The sequence below is a fragment of the Pristiophorus japonicus genome, chromosome 2 (genome assembly GCF_044704955.1).
Source record: "Pristiophorus japonicus isolate sPriJap1 chromosome 2, sPriJap1.hap1, whole genome shotgun sequence".
In the NCBI taxonomy this organism is placed as follows: domain Eukaryota; kingdom Metazoa; phylum Chordata; class Chondrichthyes; family Pristiophoridae; genus Pristiophorus; species Pristiophorus japonicus.
Genome location: NC_091978.1, coordinates 51,380,282 through 51,400,811, shown reverse-complemented (window position 1 = coordinate 51,400,811; position 20,530 = coordinate 51,380,282). Strand labels below are relative to the sequence as shown.

Below are 20,530 nucleotides of genomic sequence, written 5' to 3'. Positions count from 1 at the left end.
AACGCGCTGGTGCCTCAGTAGCTTGGATAAATTAGTGAATCCCTTTGCACACTCGAAGCAGATGAACAGCCTCTCCCCAGTGTGAATTCACTGGTGTATTAGCACATCCTCTTGTGTTTTTAAAGCTCGTCTCACAGTCAGAAAATTAAAAGGTCTCATCAGTGTAAACAAGCTGGTGTCTGCTGGTTGGATGACGGGTGAATTGGTCTCAGCGCATCTGAGCTGGATACCAGATCCCGCCCCCTTGCTGCGCCGCCAATGGTTTGAAGACCCACCGCCCGAGCTCTTCCTATTGGTCCGAGCTCCCGTCAGTCAGGTCGGGCCCACCGGGTGCTGGGCGGGGCTGAATCCGCCCCATTCGCTTCAGTTTGAGGCGGTTTGTTCTGGAACTTTCGGTCCTCCAGCTCCGCCCCCGCTCTTCTGATTGACGGCAGCTCCGGACAGTGGGAGCTGAGCATGCGCAGGCCGGGGTGGCTGTCGCAGCAGGTGAGAGATGAGGGGAGGGAGGATCTCGGGCTTCGCACAGCCCGACTGCGGGCCCAGGCCCCGAATCAGAGCCTGCAGGCTTCGTGTTTGCTTCCCGGTTCCAGGCCCGGTCAGTGACCGCCCAGGGAAGCGGGCTCACTGGCCGCCATCTTGAGCAGGGCGGCTCTCGCGGCGCATGCGCGGTCCTTTGGGCCGGGCTTCGGTGTGTCTGTCAGTTTGATTGGACGACATGTTTGTGCCCAGGTCAGTGGCCCCTGAAAGGAAGGTGCCTTGTTGTGCTGATTCTTGTATGGTGGCCAGCACAAAAGGCCCAGTGACCAGCAGAGAAAATCAGCAGCTCATTCATTTTATCCTCACTCTGCGCACAGCGGGTGCAGAACTGAGCCCAACCAGAGCAAAGGGAGCGAGAAAACTGGGAGCGGGGGAGAAAATGATGATACGATTTGGATTTCAGCACAGTGAGGAGGGGAAGTGTGGGACGGGGATTTACAGCTTTGGGGGAACAAGGGAGGAAAAAATGTTACACAGAAACTAAAATTGTGTATTTTGAATTTCTATCCTGTATTTGTAGTGATGACTTTTACAAGCTTCTTTTACAGGATATTAGAAGAGGAGGAATTGCGGACAGGAAACTCAACCCAAACATCAGGTCAAGATCTGACCGAGTCACTCGATTCATCAGGACCTGAATATCATCGGCCTTTGAATGTGGAAGGAGAAATGTTTGCCTGTTCTGTCTTTTGGAAAAGATTTCAAGCATCAGTGTGACTGGAAACCGAGTGAGAGTGTTCCAGTGCACTGATTGTGGAAAAAATGTTCCACAGAAACTAAAATTGTCTATTTTGGATTTCTATCCTGTATTTGCAGTGATTACTTTTGCAAGCTATTACAGGATATTAGCGGAAGAATTGTGGACAGGAAACTCAAACCAAACATTTTTAACCAGTTGCTCAACCTGAAAAAAAACATTGCACCATTCACAGCGGGGAAAAACTGTACACGTGTTCTGTGTGTGGACGAGGCGTCAACCGATTGTCCAACTTGGAGAAACACAAGGACACCTGCACCATGGAGAAACTGGAAATGTGGGGACAGTGCAAAGGGATTCAGTTCCCTGTCTGAGTTGGGAAATTCATTAGCGCAGTCACACCGGGGAGAGACCATTCACATGCTGAGCGTGGGAAAGGATTCACTCAGTCATCCAACCTGCTGAGACACCAACAAAGTTCAGCTTTGTGTTGCAGGTAGACATTTAATTTCATTAACTAATTAAGTTACTTAAATACAAATGTAATTACATTTAATTAAATAGTACATGGTCATATAGGGATGGCAATGCAGGTGGTGTGCCACAACTGCAGCAAGTGGGAGCATTGTGATCCCGGACAACCACCTATGTGGAAAGTGCCAGCATCTTGAGGAACTTCAGCTCAGAGTTGTTGAGCAGGAGCCTGAGTTGCAGACATTGTGGGGAATCAGGGAGGGGGAGAGTTACCTAGACACTTTGATCCAGGAGGCAGTCACATCCCTCAAGTTAGGTAGTGGACTGGGTCTGGTTAGTGGTCAGGGACAGGAGCATGTGACTGCAACTCAGGCAGGTAAGGGACCCCAGTTGTAGTGCTGGAGGAGCCTCAGCCTTATCCAACAGGTATGAGGTTTTTGCTGCCTGTGTGGGTGAGGTAAAAGCCTGCAGAATGGATGAGCAGGCTGACCATGGTGCAGGAGGCTCAAGTGGTGGGTGGGGGAGTGAAAGGGAATGTAGCTGTGGTAGGGGACAGTATAGGAAGGGATAGATACTGTTGTCTGCAGGAGTTTTGAAGATTCCCCAGTGCCAGGGTTAAAGATACCTTCTCGTGGCTGGAGAAGAACTTGGAGTGGGAAGGAGACGATCCAGTTGTCATGGTCCATGTAGGAGCCAATGACATAGGTAGAACTAGGAATAAGGTTCTGCTGAAAGTATTTGAAGAGTTGGGGTCCAAATTAAAAAGCAGAACCTCAAAGGTAATCCTCTCTGGATTGTTACCTGAGCCAATTGGTATAAGGATAAGTAGATTAGAAAGTTAAATGCATGGCTCAAAGAATGATGTGGGAGGCAGGGGTTTTGCGTCGTAGCCACTGGCACCTGTACTGGGGAAAAGAGGGTAGAGGATTTGGGAAAGAGTGCATTTAAAAGCAGCAAGAGAAATGTCAAGGCTCTGGAGCAGAGCTGAAATTTGGGTAAAAATGAGAGTGTTAGGAAGGGACAGAGAGAGTAACAAAAGTAACAGGACATCACTGACTAAAGTGAAATCAGGGATAAATAGAAAAAAAATCAAAACTAAAGACATTATATCTGAATGCACAAAACATTCGCAACAAAATAGATGAATTAATAGTGCAGATAGAAATTAACAGGTTTGGTCGTCTTAGGCGGTCCCTCGTATCGAGGATGACTTGCTTCCACACCACAAAATGATGAGTTCACAGGTGTTTCAATGAAGGACCTGACATTCCAGGTCCCGAACTACATGTTGAAGGGTGGAAGATGTCTGTGCGTGGATTTTTTTAACGTGTGGTGGCCGTTGCACACCAGCCACCACACGGGCTTGACAGAGCTGGGTCTTGTTCCAGTGGTAAGGATTACCAAGACGACTGGATCTATTAGTCATTAAGGAGATGTGATCGCAAAGTGACTATGGTTCGGAACTAAATATCCCAGGATACTTCTCTTTTAGAAGAGATAGGCGAAATGGAAAAGGAGGCGGGTAGCCCTAATAATAAAGGATGGGATAAAGACAGTAGGGAGCAAGGAGCTTGGCTTGGAAAAACAAGTAGAATCAGTTTGAGTGGAGCTAAGAAACAGCAAGGGGCAGAAAACATTGGGAGTTATTTATAGCTCCCTAAACAGTAGTGGTAATGTAGGGCACAGTATAAATCAGGAAATTAGAGGCGCATGTAACAAAGGTAATGCAATAATCATGGGGGACTTTAATCTACATACTACAAATTTGGTTTCCCCAGTCTAATAGTGTGGAGGATGAATTCATGGATTGTACACAAGATGGTTTTCTAGATCAGTATGCTGAGGAACCATGCAGTGAACAGATTATTTTAGATCGAGTACAGGTTGAGCGTCTGAAATTCCGAATGTTCCGGACACCGGGCCGATCCGTGGCGGGGTCGTCCGGAATACGAAAAATGTTCCGAAATTCGGACCCACCGCCGCTGACCTCACCCCCGCCTCGGGCTGCTGCCGCCGACCTCTTCAGGGGCATTCAACATTCAGGAAGGATAGACAAAGGAAAAGGAGAGGTAGCGTTGCTGGTTAAAGAGGAAATTAATGCAATAGTAAGGAAAGACATTAGCTTGGATGATGTGGAATCTGTGTGGGTAGAGCTGCGGAATACCAAAGGCAGAAAATGCTAGTGGGAGTTGTGTACAGACTGCCAAACAGTAGTGAAAGTATCAAAACAAGAAATTAGGGATGCGTGCAATAAAAGTACAGCAGTTATCATGGGCGACTTTAATCTACGTATAATTGAGCTAACCAAACTGGTAGCAGTACAGTGGAGGAGGATTTCCTGGAGTGTATTGGGGATGGTTTTCTAGACCAATATGTCGAGGAACCAACTAAAGGGCTGGCCATCCTAGACTGGGTGATGTGTAATGAGAGAGAACTAATTACCAATCTTGTTGTGCGAGGCCCCTTGGGGAAGAGTGGCCATAATATAGTAGAATTCTTTATTAAGATGGAGAGTGACACAATTAATTCAGAGACTAGGGTCCTGAACTTAAGGAAAGGTAACTTTGATGGCATGAGACGTGAATTGGCTAGAATAGATTGCCAAATAATACTTAAAGGGTTGACGGTGGATAGGCAATGGCAAACATTTAAAGGTCACATGGATGAACTTGAACAATTGTACATTCCTATCTGGAGTAAAAATAAAACTGGGAAGGTGGCTCAACTGTGGCTAACAAGGGAAATTAAGGATAGTGTTAAATCCAAGGAAGAGGCAGAAAATTAGCCAGAAAAAGCAGCAAATTTGAGGACTGGGAGAAATTTAAAATTCAGCAGAGGAGGACAAAGGGTTTAATTAGGAGGGGGAAAATCGAGAGGAAGCTTGCTGGGAACATAAAAACTGACTGCAAAGGCTTCTATAGATAAGTGAAGAGAAAAAGATTAGTGAAGACAAACGTGGGTCCCTTACAGTCAGAATCAGGTGCATTTATAATGGCAGACCAGTTGAACAAATACTTTGGTTCTGTCTTCACAAAGAAAGACACAAATAACCTTCTGGAAATACTAGGGGACCGAGAGCCTCGTGAGAAGGAGGAACTGAAGGAAATCCTTATTAGTCGGGAAATTGTGTTAAGTTAAATTGATGGGATTGAAGGCTGATAAACCCCCAGGGCCTGATAGTCTGCATCCCAGAGTACTTAAGGAAGTGGCCCTAGAAATAGTGGATGCATTGGTGATCATTTTCCAACAGTCTATTGACTCTGGATCAGTTCCCATGGACTGGAGGGTAGCTAATATAACACCACTTTTTAAAAAAAAAGGAGGGAGAGAGAAAACGAGGAATTATAGACCGGTCAGCCTGACATCAGTAGTAGGGAAAATGTTGGAATCAGTTATTAAAGATGAAATAGCAGCGCATTTGGAAAGCAGTGACAGGATCGGTCCAAGTCAGCATGAATTTATGAAAGGGAAATCATGCTTGACCAATCTTCAAGAATTTTTTGAGGATGTAACTAGTAGAGTGGACAAGGGAGAACCAGTGGATGTGGTGTATTTGGACTGTCAAAAGGCTTTCGACAAGGTCCCACACAAGAAATTGGTGTGCAGAATCAAAGCACGTGGTATTGGGGGTAATGTATTGACGTGGATAAAGAACTGGTTGGCAGACCGGAAGCAGAGAGTTGGGGATAAACGTGTCCTTTTCAGAGTGGCAGGCAGTGACTAGTGGAGTGCTGCAGGGCTCCGTGCTGGGACCCCAGCTATTTACAATCTACATCAATGATTTAGATGAAGGAATTGAGTGTAATATTTCCAAGTTTGCAGATGACACTAAGCTGGGTGGCGGTGTGAGCTGTGAGGAGGATGCTCAGAGGTTGCAGGGTGACTTGAACAGGTTAGGTGGTTGGGCAAATGCATGGTAGATGCAGTATAATGTGGATAAATGTGAGGTTAAACACTAAGGCAGAATATTATCTGAATGGCGGCAGATTAGGAAAAGGGGAGGTGCAACGAGACCTGGGTGTCATGGTACATCAATCATTGAAAGTTGGCATGCAGGTACAGCAGGCAGTGAAGAAGTCAAATGGCATGTTGGCCTTCATAGCTAGAGGATTTGAGTATAGGAGCAGGGGGAGGTCTTACTGCATTTGTACAGGGCCTTGCTGAGGCCTCACCTGGAATATTGTGTTCAGTTTTGGTCTCGTAATGTGAGGAAGGGCGTTCTTGCTATTGAGGGAGTGCAGCAAAGGTTCACCAGACTGATTCCTGGGATGGCAGGCCTGACATGAGGAGAGACTGGGCCTGTATTCACCTGGAGTTTAGAAGGATGAGAGGGAAACATATAAAATTCTGTCGGGACTGGACAGGTTACATGCAGGAAGAATGTTCCTGATGTTGGAAGTCCAGAACCAGGGGTCACCGTCTTGGGATAAGGGGTAAGCCATTTAGGACCAAAATGCGGAGAAACTTCTTCACTGAGTTGTTAACCTGTGGAATTCTCTGCCGCAGAGAGTTGTTGTTGCCAGTTCGTTGGATATATTTGAGAGTTAGATATGGCCCTTACAGCTAAAGGGATCAAGGGGTATGGAGAGAAAGCAGGAAAGGGGTACTGAGGTGAATGATCAGCCATGATATTGAATGGTGGTGCAGGCTCGAGGGGCCGAATGGCTTACTCCTGCACTTATTTTCTATGTTTCTTCATTCGTCTTGGGCCGCCGCCTTGGGCCTCTTTCCTCCCCGACCCCCCCCTCCCTCCCTGCTCGGCCGCCCTTCCCGTAAGACGTTCTGAAATCCGGAACGACCTCGGTCCTGAGGTTTCCGGATTTCGGACGCTCCACCTGTATTGTGCAATGAGAGTTAATAATCTTGCAGTAAAGGGGTCCTTAGGGAAGAGTGGCCATAATAGGATAGAATTTTACATTAATTTTGAAAAGGATTTAGTTAAATCCAAAACTACTGTCTTGAATCTAAACAAAGGAAACTACGTAGGTATGAGGGGAGAGTTGGCTAAGGTAGATCGGGAAAATACATTAAAAGGTATGATGGTAGACAAGCAATTGCGAGCATTTAAAGAATTAATACATAATTTACAACAAACATAAGAGATGTAAACAACAGTATTCGATCGAAGGAAAAGGCTTGTAATGTTGCCAAAAAGAGTAGTAAGCCTGAGGATTTTAGATTTCAGCAAAGGAAGACCAAGAAATTGATTAAAGAAAGGGAAAATAAAATGAGTGTAAACTAGTGAGAGACATAAAAAAGACTGTAAAAGTTGTTAACTCCAATTTCTCATCTATGTACTGCCCCTTGGCGATATCATCCAAAAACACGGAGTCAGTTTCCACGTGTACGCTGACAACACCCAGCTCTACCTCGCCACCACTTCTCGACCCCTCCATGATCTCTAAATTGTCAGACTGTTTATCTGACATCCAGTACTGGATGAGCAGAAATTATCTCCAGTTAAATATTGGGAGACCGAAGCCATTGATTTTGGTCCTCGCCATAAACTGTGTTTCTTAGCCACTGACTCCATCACTCTCCCTAGCATCAATCTGAGGTTAAACCAGACTGTTCTCAACATAGGCATCATATTTTACCCTGAAATAAGCTTCTGGCCACGTATCCGCTGCATAACTAAAACTGCCTATTTCGACCTCCGTAGCATTGCCTACCTCTGCCCCTGCCTAAGCTCATCTGCTGCTGAAACCCTCAGCCATGTGTTTGTTACCTCTAGACTTGACTACTCCAACGCATTCCTGGCTGGCCTCCCACATTATAAACTGCGTAAACTTGTGGTCATCCAAAACTCAGCTGCCCGTGTCCTAACTCGCACCATGTCCCGATCACCCATCACCCATCACCCCTGTGCTAGCTGACCTACATTGGCTTCCGGTTAAGCAACTCCTTGATTTCAGAATTCTCATCCTGGTTTACAAATCCCTCCATGGCCTTGCCCCTCCCTATCTCTGTCATCTATTTCCGCCTCATAACCCCGCGAGATGTCGGGCTCCTCAAATTCTGCCCTTTTGAGCATCCCTGATTATAACTGCTCAACCATTGGTGGCCGTGCCTTCAGCTGCCTGGGCCCTAAGCTCTGGAACTCCCTTCATAAATCTCTCTGCCTCTCTACCACTCTTGGACCAAGCTTTTGCTCATCTGTGTAATTTCTTCTTGTAAAAAAAGAAGATTGGTGTCAAATTTATTTGTTTTGTCTGAAAACACTGCTGTGAAGCACCTTGGGACCTTTTACTACGTTAAAGGTGCTATATGAATACAAGTTGTTGTATGTAAAAAGGAAAAGATTAGCAAAAGTAAATGTATATTCCTTACAGGCTGAGACAGGAAAAATTATATTGGGGAATAAGGAAATGGCAATGAAATTAAACACATACTTTGTGTTTGTCTTCATGGAAGAAGACATGAAAAACCTCCCGGAAATAGTGGAGAACCAAGGGTCCAGCGAGAATGAGGAACTGAAAGAAATTAGTATTTTTTTTTAAAGTACTGGATTAATTAATGGGACTAAAAGCCGATAAATCCCCTGGACCTGATGCCCTACATCCTATTGTTTTGAAAGAGGCGGCTATAGAGATAGTGAATCCAAAATTCCATAGATTCTAGAACAGTTCCCGCAGATTGGAAGGTAGCGAATGTAACCCCGCTATTTAAGAAAGGAGTGAGAGAAAACGGGGAACTACAGACCAGTTAGCCTCACATCAGTAGTAGGGAAGATTCTAAAATCTATTATTAGGACGTGGTAACAGGGCACTTTGAAAATAATAATAGGATTGGGCAGAATCAACACAGATTTATGAAAGGGAAATGGGGGGGGAGGGGAGGGGAGGTGAACCAGTGGATGTGGTGTATTTGGATTTTCAGAAGGCACTTGATGTGTCACCACTAGAGGTTATTGAACAACATTAGGGCTCATGGGATTGGGGGTAATATACTAACATGGATTGGTTAACGAACGGAAAACGGGTAGTAGGAATAAACGAGTCATTTTTAGGTTGGCAGGCTGTAACTAGTGGGATGCTACAAGGATCAGTGCTTGGGCCCTGGCTATTCACAATCTGTATCAATGATTTGGATGAGGGGATAAAATGTAATATATCCAAGTTTGCTGATGATGCAGAGCTAGGTGGGAATGTAAGTTGTGAGGAAAATGCAAAGAGATTTCAAGGGGATATAGACAAGCTAAGTGAGTGGGCAAGAACATGGCAAATGGAATATAACGTGGAGAAATGTGAAGTTATCCACTTTGGTAGGAAAAATAGAAAAGCAGATTATTTTTTAAATGGTGACAGATTGGGAAATGTTGGTGTTCAGAGGTGGGTGTCTTTTTATACATGAATCACTGAAAGTTAACATGCAGATACAGCAAGCAATTAAGAAAGCAAATGGTATGCTGGCCTTTTTTACAAAAGGATTTGAAATAAGAGTAAAGCCATCTTATTGCAATTATATAGGCCCCTGGTGAGACCACAGCTGAAGTATTGTGTACAGTTTTGGTCTCTGGGGTAGAAGGAAGACTTCTCTTGCTTGAGGTGGTGCCTACAAAACCATCGATTGGCCTACTGCTATCAGTGAAGTTACATTGGCCCCAAGTTTCCACATGATTTGCTCCTGATTTTTAGGAGCAACTGGTGGAGAACGGAGTATCTTAGAAATCGCAATTCTCCACATTTAAGTTTTCTGCAGTTCTAGTCATGTAGAACAGTTTCACTTTTGAACAGAATTTTTTTTTCAAAAGGGGGCGTGTCCGGCCACTGACGCCTGATTTGAAAGTTTCCACAGTGAAAACGTACTCCAAACTAACTTAGAATGGAGCAAGTGAAGATTTTTGTAGGCCTGAAAAAGCCTTGTCTACACATTAAAAAATCAGGCGCAGGTTACAAATTAGGTGTCCGGAACGAGGTGGGGGGTGGGGGGAAGGGAAGTCATTACATTCTACAATAAATCCTTAGTTATACTTATACAAATATTATACAAATAATTCCAACCTGAATAAAAATTTATAAGCTAAGAAAAGATTAAATAAACCATGTTCCTACCTGTGTGAAAGTGCTTCAGGCAGGGAGAAGGCTGCAGGAAGCCTCAAGTTGAGGCAGCCGTTCCCGACGGCAGGAGGGGGGGAGGCAGTGAGGAGGCAGCCGTTCCCGACGGCAGAGGGGGTGGGGGGGGGGGAAGGCAGGGAGGAGGCAGCCGTTCCCGACGGCAGCGGGGGGGGAGGCAGCCGTTCCCGACGGCGGGGGAGGCAGTGAGGAGGCAGCCGTTCCCGACGGCGGGGGAGGCAGTGAGGAGGCAGCCGTTCCCGACGGCAGGGGAGGGGGAGGCAGGGAGGAGGCAGCCGTTCCCGACGGCGGGGGTGGGGGGAGGCAGTGAGGAGGCAGCCGTTCCCGACGGCGGAGGGGGGGGGAGGCAGTGAGGAGGCAGCCGTTCCCGACGGCGGGGGGGGGGGGGGGGGAGGCAGGGAGGAGGCAGCCGTTCCCGACGGCAGGGCGGGGGGGGAGGCAGCCGTTCCCGACGGCAGGGCGGGGGGGGAGGCAGCCGTTCCCGACGGCAGCAGGGGGAGGAGGCAGCCGTTCCTACGGCAGGGTGGGGGGGGGAGAGGCAGGGAGGAGGCAGCCGTTGCGGGGGAGAGGCAGTGATGAGGCAGCCGTTCCCGGCGGGGGGGAGGCAGGGAGGAGGCAGCCATTCCCGAAGGCAGGGGAGGGGGGGAAGGCCGCCCTGCCGTCGGTCGGGCCCGTCGGGAAACGGCTGCCTCAACTTCTGAGGCTTCCTGCAGCCTTCTCACTGCTGCAAGAAGCCTCAGTGCTGATCATGGAAGGGCAATGTGGTTTTATTAAAAATTGTTAAAAATTGAACAGCTACAAAGAACTACAAAAATGGCCGAGTGCCAATGTTTCCTTCACACTGCGCGAACGCTCCAACGCGCACGCGCAGGGTTGCCGGCACGAAAAAAATTAATTTAAATGGTACCCGCACCCTCGGGTACAAAATCGGCGCGAGTGGTAGGCTCCGCCCCCTGGGCGCCACGCCAAGCTGACATCGAGCTGCAAAGCACTCGAGAATAGCGCGTTTTTTTCAGGCACAGTTTTCAGCGCGAAAAACGGGTGCCCAGCTCGGAGGGGCGCCTGTTTTGCCGTGTGTGGAAACTTTGGGCCATTGATTCGTTGACTCTTATCAGACTAGCTCTGAGTTGCTCTTCCCCACCTGTCCATCTCCCATCACATAGAAACATAGAAAATAGGTGCAGGAGTAGGCCATTCGGCCCTTCTAGCCTGCACCGCCATTCAATGAGTTAATGGCTGAACATGCAACTTCAGTACCCCATTCCTGCTTTCTCACCATACCCCTTGATTCCCCTAGTAGTAAGGACTTCATCTAACTTCTTTTTGAATATATTTAGTGAATTGGCCTCAACAACTTTCTGTGGTAGAGAATTCCACAGGTTCACCACTCTCTGGGTGAAGAAATTCCTCCTCATCTCGGTCCTAAATGGCTTCCCCCTTATCCTTAGACTGTGTCCCCTGGTTCTGGACTTCCCCAACATTGGGAACATTCTTCCTGCATCTAACCTGTCTAACCCCGTCAGAATTTTAAACGTTTCTATGAGGTGCCCTCTCATTCTTCTGAACTCCAGTGAATACAAGCCCAGTTGATCCAGTCTTTCTTGATAGGTCAGTCCCGCCATCCCGGGAATCAGTCTGGTGAACCTGCGCTGCACTCCCTCAATAGCAAGAATGTCCTTCCTCAGGTTAGGAGACCAAAACTGTACACAATACTCCAGGTGTGGCCTCACCAAGGCCCTGTACAATTGTAGCAACACCTCCCTGCCCTTGTACTCGAATCCCCTCGCTATGAAGGCCAACATGCCATTTGCTTTCTTAACCGCCTGCTGTACCTGCATGCCAACCTTCAATGACTGATGTACCATGACACCCAGGTCTCTTTGCACCTCCCCTTTTCCTAATCTGTCACCATTCAGATAATAGTCTGTCTCTCTGTTTTTACCACCAAAGTGGATAACCTCACATTTATCCACATTATACTTCATCTGCCATGCATTTGCCCACTCACCTAACCTATCCAAGTCGCTCTGCAGCCTCATAGAATCCTCCTTGCAGCTCACACTGCCACCCAACTTAGTGTCATCCGCAAATTTGGAGATACTACATTTAATCCCCTCGTCTAAATCATTAATGTACAGTGTAAACAGCTGGGGCCCCAGCACAGAACCTTGCGGTACCCCACTAGTCACTTCCTGCCATTCTGAAAAGTCCCCATTTACTCCTACTCTTTGCTTCCTGTCTGACAACCAGTTCTCAATCCATGTCAGCACACTACCCCCAATCCCATGTGCTTTAACTTTGCACATTAATCTCTTGTGTGGGACCTTGTCGAAAGCCTTCTGAAAGTCCAAATATACCACACCAACTGGTTCTCCCTTGTCCACTCTACTGGAAACATCCTCAAAAAATTCCAGAAGATTTGTCAAGCATGATTTCCCTTTCACAAATCCATGCTGACTTGGACCTATCATATTACCTCTTTCCAAATGCACTGCTATGACATCCTTAATAATTGATTCCATCATTTTACCCACTACCGATGTCAGGCTGACCGGTCTGTAATTCCCTGTTTTCTCTCTCCCTCCTTTTTTAAAAAGTGGGGTTACATTGGCTACCCTCCACTCCATAGGAACTGATCCAGAGTCAATGGAATGTTGAAAAATGACTGTCAATGCATCCACTATTTCCAAGGCCACCTCCTTAAGTACTCTGGGATGCAGTCCATCAGGCCCTGGGGATTTATCGGCCTTCAATCCCATCAATTTCCCCAACACAATTTCCCGACTAATAAGGATGTCCCCCTTCTGGAATGCGTTATTCATTGGTGTCACCTTTGCCTCCATTTCTCATGACGTGTGAAGTAACCTTGCTTCCCAGGGTTTGATACCTTGTTCCCAAAACACATGCTTTCTTATCCTGTTCCCAAGAGGACTTTAGTTCTCATGAGATACAGATGCTGTTTACAATTTATGTTCCCAAACACTTTACTCTCCACTGTTCTTGGCAAGTGTGTCTCTATACTCAGTGTGTGATTTCTATTGTTGGTTATTTATGGTGGTTCATTTAACCATCAGGCTTTGCAACCTAGCAAGCTTTGCTGCTTCCCCTTCTTAAAACCCATTCAAGCAAGTGTATAAGCGTGCTTTACTTAAGTGAGTTTTACATACAATTAGAATCGCTATAGAGACAGAGGAACTCCCAATTTCTCAGAACCTCCTAATACTGATAAGCCCTACAATTTCAGTTCGGGTATTGGTTTTCCTCCTCTTGCAGTCTCCTTACCTAAGGAAGGATATACTTGCCATTGAACGAGTGCAACAAAGGTTCACCAGACTGATTCCTGGGATGGGGAAATTGTCCTTTGAGGAGAGATTGAGTAGACTAGGCCCATATTCCCTCGAGTTTAGAAGAATGAGGGTTGAAACATACAAAATTCTTACAGGGCTTGACTGGGTAGATGCAAGGAGGATGTTCCCTCTGGCTGGAGAGTCTAAAACCAGGCGTCAGTCTCCGAATAAAGGGTCGGCCATTTAGGACTGAGATAAGGAGAAACTTCTGCACTCAGAGGGTGATGAATCCCAGGAATTCTCTACCCCGAGGTCGGCCGAAAAGCAGCTATCCAGCCTAATTCCATTTTCCAATTCTTGGCCCATAGCCCTACAGGTTACAGCATTTCAAGTCCACATCCAAGAACCCTTTAAATGTGGTGAGGGTTTCTGCCTTTACCATCCTTTCAGGCAATGAGTTCCAGACCCCACCCCACCACCCTCTGAGTGAAGAAATTTTCCCTCGTATCTCCTCTAAACCTCTTACCAGTTACTTTAAATCGAGAGGTTGTTGACCTCTCTGCTAAGGGAAATAGGTTCTTCCTATCCACTCTACCTCGGCCCCTCATAATTTTATGCACCTCAATAAGGTCACCCCTCAGCCTCCTCTGTTTCAAGGAAAACAAACCCAGCGTATTCAATCTTTCCTGATAGCTAAAATTTTCAAGACCAGGCAACATCCTCGTAAATCTCCTCTGTCCCCTCTCCAGTGCAATCACTTCTTTCCTGTAATGAAGTGGCCAGAACTGCACACAGTACTCTAGCTGTGTTTGCTAGTGTTTTATAGAGTTGAAGCATAACCTCACTGCTCTTTTATTCTATGCCTCGACTATTAAAGGCAAGTATTCTGTATGCCTTCTTAGAAACATAGAAAATAGGTGCAGGAATAGGCCATTCGAGCCTGCACCACCCTTCAATAAGATCATGGCTGATCATTCACCTTAGTTCCCCTTTCCTGCTTTCTCTCATAGAAACATAGAAACATAGAAAATAGGTGCAGGAGCAGGCCATTCAGCCCTTCTAGCCTGCACCGCCATTCAATGAGTTCATGGCTGAACATGAAACTTCAGTACCCCCTTCCTGCTTTCTCGCCATAACCCTTGATCCCCCGAGTAGTAAGGACTTCATCTAACTCCCTTTTGAATATATTTAGTGAATTGGCCTCAACTACTTTCTGTGGTAGAGAATTCCACAGGTTCACCACTCTCTGGGTGAAGAAGTTTCTCCTCATCTCGGTCCTAAATGGCTTACCCCTTATCCTCAGACTGTGACCCCTGGTTCTGGACTTCCCCAACATTGGGAACATTCTTTCTGCATCTAACCTGTCTAAACCCGTCAGAATTTTAAACGTTTCTATGAGGTCCCCTCTCATTCTTCTGAACTCCAGTGAATACAAGCCCAATTGATCCAATCTTTCTTGATAGGTCAGTCCCGCCATCCCGGGAATCAGTCTGGTGAACCTTCGCTGCACTCCCTCAATAGCAAGAATGTCCTTCCTCAAGTTAGGAGACCAAAACTGTACACAATACTCCAGGTGTGGCCTCACCAAGGCCCTGTACAACTGTAGCAACACCTCCCTGCCCCTGTATTCAAATCCCCTCGCTATGAAGGCCAACATGCCATTTGCTTTCTTAACCGCCTGCTGTACCTGCATGCCAACCTTCAATGACTGATGTACCATGACACCCAGGTCTCGTTGCACCTTCCCTTTTCCTAATCTGTCACCATTCAGATAATAGTCTGTCTCTCTGTTTTTACCACCAAAGTGGATAACCTCACATTTATCCACATTATACTTCATCTGCCATGCATTTGCCCACTCACCTAACCTATCCAAGTCACTCTGCAGCCTAATAGCATCCTCCTCGCAGCTCACACTGCCACCCAACTTAGTATCATCCGCAAATTTGGAGATACTGCATTTAATCCCCTCGTCTAAATCATTAATGTACAATGTAAACAGCTGGGGCCCCAGCACAGAACCTTGCGGCACTCCACTAGTCACTGCCTGCCATTCTGAAAAGTACCCGTTTACTCCTACTCTTTGCTTCCTGTCTGACAACCAGTTCTCAATCCACGTCAGCACACTACCCCCAATCCCATGTGCTTTAACTTTGCACATTAATCTCTTGTGTGGGACCTTGTCGAAAGCCTTCTGAAAGTCCAAATATACCACATCAACTGGTTCTCCTTTGTCCACTTTACTGGAAACATCCTCAAAAAATTCCAGAAGATTTGTCAAGCATGATTTCCCTTTCACAAATCCATGCTGACTTGGACCTATCATGTCACCATTTTCCAGATGCACTGCTATGACATCCTTAATAATTGATTCCATCATTTTACCCACTACTGAGGTCAGGCTGACCGGTCTATAATTCCCTGTTTTCTCTCTCCCTCCTTTTTTAAAAAGTGGGGTTACATTGGCTACCCTCCACTCCATAGGAACTGATCCAGAGTCAATGGAATGTTGGAAAATGACTGTCAATGCATCCGCTATTTCCAAGGCCACCTCCTTAAGTACTCTAGGATGCAGGCCATCAGGCCCTGGGGATTTATCTGCCTTCAATCCCATCAATTTCCCCAACACAATTTCCCGACTAATAAAGATTTCCCTCAGTTCCTCTTCCTTACTAGACCCTCTGACCCCTTTTATATCCGGAAGGTTGTTTGTATCCTCCTTAGTGAATACCGAACCAAAGTACTTGTTCAATTGATCCGCCATTTCTTTGTTCCCCGTTATGACTTCCCCTGATTCTGACTGCAGGGGACCTATGTTTGTCTTCACCAACCTTTTTCTCTTTACATACCTATAGAAACTTTTGCAATCCGCCTTAATGTTCCCTGCAAGCTTCTTCTCGTACTCCATTTTCCCTGTCCTAATCAAACCCTTTGTCCTCCTCTGCTGAGTTCTAAATTTCTCCCAGTCCCCAGGTTCGCTGCTATTTCTGGCCAATTTGTATGCCACTTCCTTGGCTTTAATACTATCCCTGATTTCCCTAGATAGCCACGGTTGAGCCACCTTCCCCTTTTTATTTTTACGCCAGACAGGAATGTACAATTGTTGTACTTCATCCATGCGGTCTCTAAATGTCTGCCATTGCCCATCCACAGTCAACCCCCTAAGTATCATTCGCCAATCTATCCTAGCCAATTCTCGCCTCATACCTTCAAAGTTACCCTTCTTTAAGTTCTGGACCATGGTCTCTGAATTTACTGTTTCATTCTCCATCCTAATGCAGAATTCCACCATATTATGGTCACTCTTCCCCAAGGGGCCTCGCACAATGAGATTGCTAATTAATCCTCTCTCATTACACAACACCCAGTCTAAGATGGCCTCCCCCCTAGTTGGTTCCTCAACATATTGGTCTAGAAAACCATCCCTTATGCACTCCAGGAAATCCTCCTCCACCGTATTGCTTCCAGTTTGGCTAGCCCAATCTATGTGCATATTAAAGTCACCCATTATAACTGCTACACCTTTATTGCATGCACCCCTAATTTCCTGTTTGATGCCCTCCCCAACATCCCTATTACTGTTTGGAGGTCTGTACACAACTCCTACTAACGTTTTTTGCCCTTTGGTGTTCTGCAGCTCTACCCATATAGATTCCACATCATCCAAGCTAATGTCTTTCCTAACTATTGCATTAATCTCCTCTTTAACCAGCAATGCTACCCCACCTCCTTTTCCTTTTATTCTATCCTTCCTGAATGTTGAATACCCCTGAATGTTGAGTTCCCAGCCCTGATCATCCTGGAGCCACGTCTCCGTAATCCCAATCACATCATATTTGTTAACATCTATTTGCACAATTAATTCATCCACCTTATTGCGGATACTCCTTGCATTAAGGCACAAAGCCTTCAGGCTTGTTTTATTAACACCCTTTGTCCTTTTAGAATTTTGCTGTACAGTGGCCCTTTTTGTTCTTTGCCTTGGGTTTCTCTGCCCTACACTTTTCCTCATCTCCTTTCTGTCTTTTGCTTTTGGCTCCTTTTTGTTTCCCTCTGTCTCCCTGCATTGGTTCCCATCCCCCTGCCATATTAGTTTAAATCCTCCCCAACAGCACTAGCAAACACTCCCCCGAGGACATTGGTTCCAGTCCTGCCCAGGTGCAGACCGTCCGGTTTGTACTGGTCCCACCTCCCCCAGAACCGGTCCCAATGCCCCAGGAATTTGAATCCCTCCCTGCTGCACCACTGCTCAAGCCACGTATTCATCTGCGCTATCCTGCGATTCCTACTCTGACTATCACGTGGCACTGGTAGCAATCCCGAGATTACTACTTTTGAGGTCCTACTTTTTAATTTAGCTCCTAGCTCCTTAAATTCGTTTCGTAGGACCTCATCCCTTTTTTTGCCTATGTCGTTGGTACCAATGTGCACCACGACAACTGGCTGTTCTCCCTCCCATTTCAGAATGTCCTGCACCCGCTCCGAGACATCCTTGACCCTTGCACCAGGGAGGCAACATACCATCCTGGAGTCTCGGTTGCGGCCGCAGAAACGCCTATCTATTCCCCTCACAATTGAATCCCCTATCACTATCGCTCTCCCACTCTTTTTCTTGCCCTCCTGTGCAGCAGAGCCAGCCACGGTGCCATGAACTTGGCTGCTGCTGCCCTCCCCTGATGAGTCATTCCCCTCAACAGTACCCAAAGCGGTGTATCTGTTTTGCAGGGGGATGACCGCAGGGGACCCCTGCACTACCTTCCTTGCTCTACTCTTCCTGCTGGTCTTCCATTCCCTATCTGGCTGTGGACCCTTTCCCTGCGGTAAGACCAACTCACTACACGTGATACTCACGTCATTCTCAGCATCGTGGATGCTCCAGAGTGAATCCACCCTCAGCTCCAATTCCGTAACGCGGACCGTCAGGAGCTGGAGGCGGATACACTTCCCGCACACATAGTCGTCAGGGACACCGGAAGCGTCCCTGAGTTCCCACATGGTACAGGAGGAGCATAACACCCGACCGAGCTCTCCTGCCATGACTTAACCCTTAGATACACTTAAACTGGTAATAACAATGTTAAAAGTTACTGACCAATATAAGAAGAAAAAGAAAAACTACTCACCAATCACCAGCCAATCACTTACCCCCTAGGCTGTGACGTCACCTTTGTTTTTTTTTGCCTTCTCCCTGTAGCTGCACCGGTACGCCTCTCGCCGACCCCGGACTCGCGCTGCTCCGAGCTCCCGCCTCCTCGACTGACTGCTCCGAGCTCCCGCTGGCCTTTATAGGCCTCTCGCCGACCCCGGACTCGCGCTGCTCCGAGCTCCCGCCTCCTCGACTGACTGCTCCGAGCTCCCGCTGGCCTTTATAGGCCTCTCGCCGACCCCGGACTCGCGCTGCTCCGAGCTCCCGCCTCCTCGACTGACTGCTCCGAGCTCCCGCTGGCCTTTATAGGCCTCTCGCCGACCCCGGACTCGCGCTGCTCCGAGCTCCCGCCTCCTCGACTGACTGCTCCGAGCTCCCGCTGGCCTTTATAGGCCTCTCGCCGACCCCGGACTCGCGCTGCTCCGAGCTCCATACCCTTTGATCCCTTTAGCCGTAAGGGCCATATCTAACTCCCTCTTGAATATATCCAATGAACTGGCATCAACAACTCTCTGCGGTAGGGAATTCAACAGGTCAACAACTCTGAGTGAAGAAGTTCCTCCTCATCTCAGTCCTAAATGGCTTACCCCTTATCCTTAGATTGTGTTCCCTGGTTCTGGACTTCCCCAACATCGGGAACATTCTTCCTGCATCTAACCTGTCCAGTCCCGTCAGAATTTTATGTTTCTATGAGATCCCATCCCATCCTTCTAAACTCCAGTGAATACAGGCCCAGTCAATCCAGTCTCTCCTCATATGTCAGTCCTGCCATCACAGGAATCAGTCTGGTGAACCTTCGCTGCACTCCCTCAATAGCAAGAACGTCCTTACTCAGATTGAGACCAAAACTGAACACAATATTCCAGATGAGGCCTCACTAAGGCCCTGTACAATTGCAGTAAGACCTCCCTGCTCCTATACTCAAATCCCCTAGCTATGAAGGTTTTGGCTTCTTCACTGCCTGCTGTACCTGCATGCTAACTTTCAATGACTGATGTACCATGACACCTAGGTCTCATTGCACCTCCCCTTTTCCTAATCTGCCGCCATTAAGATAATCTGCCTTTGTGTTTTTGCCACCAAAGTGGATAACCTCACATTTTTCCACATTATACTGCATCTGCCACGCGTTTGCCCACTCACCTAACCTGTCCAAGTCACCCTGCAGCCTTTTAGCGGCCTTTTAGCGTCCTCACAGCTCACGCCGCCACCCAGCTTAGTGTCATCTGCAAAATTGGAGATAGTACACTTAATTCCCTCATCCAAATCATTAATGTATATTGTAAATAGCAGGGGTCCCAGCACTGAGTCCTGCGGCACCCCACGAGTCACTGCCTGCCATTCTGAAAAGGACCCGTTAAGCCCGACTCTCTGCTTCCTGTCTGCCAACCAGTTCTCTATCCACGTCAGTACATCACCCCCAATACCATGTGCTTTAATTTTGCACACCAATCTCTTGTGTGGGACCTTGTCAAAAGCCTTTTGAAAGTTCAAATACACCACATCCACTGGTTCTCCCTTGTCCACTCTACCAGTTACATCCTCAAAATTCTAGAAGATTAGTCTAGCAGGATTTCATAAATCCATGCTGATTTGGACCGATCCCCTCACTGCTTTCCAAACGTGCTGCTATTTCATCTTTAATAATTGATTCCAACATTTTCCCTACTACTGATGTCAGGCTAACCGGTCATAATTACCTGTTTTCTCTCCCTCCTTTTTTTAAAAAGTAGTGTTACATTAACTACCCTCCAGTCCATGGGAACCAATCCAGAGTTGATAGACTGTTGGAAAATGATCACCAATGCATCCACGATTTCTAGGGCTACTTCCTTAAGTACTCTGGGATGCAGACTATCAGGCCCCGGAGATTTATCGGCCTTCAATCCCATCAATTTCCCGCCTAATAAGGATTTCCTTCAGTTCCTCCTTCTCACTCGACCCTCTGTCCCCTACTATTTCCAGAAGGTTATTTGTGTCTTCCTTCGTGAAGACAGAACCAAAGTATTTGTTTAACTGGTCTGCCATTTCTTTGCTCCCCATTATAAATTCACCTGAATTTGACTGCAAGGGACCTACGTTTGTTTTCACTAATCTTTTTCTCTTCACATATATCTATAGAAGCTTTTGCAGTCAGTTTTTATGTTCCCAGCAAGCTTCCTCTCATACTCCATTATCCCGTCCTAATTAAACCCTTTGTCCTCCTCTGCTGTATTACAAAATTCTCCCAGTCCTCAGGTTTGCTGCTTTTTCTGGCCAATTTATATGCGTCTTCCTTGGATTTAACACTCTCCTTAATTTCCCTTGTAAGCCA

At 46.9% G+C, this 20,530-nt stretch overlaps 1 pseudogene; it reads left to right on the top strand.

Annotated features, from left to right (window-relative positions):
* The first annotated feature begins 735 nt into the window (after nucleotides 1–735).
* The window catches only part of LOC139238333 (zinc finger protein 850-like), a 59,611-nt pseudogene continuing 39,816 nt past the window's right edge, over nucleotides 736–20,530 (top strand).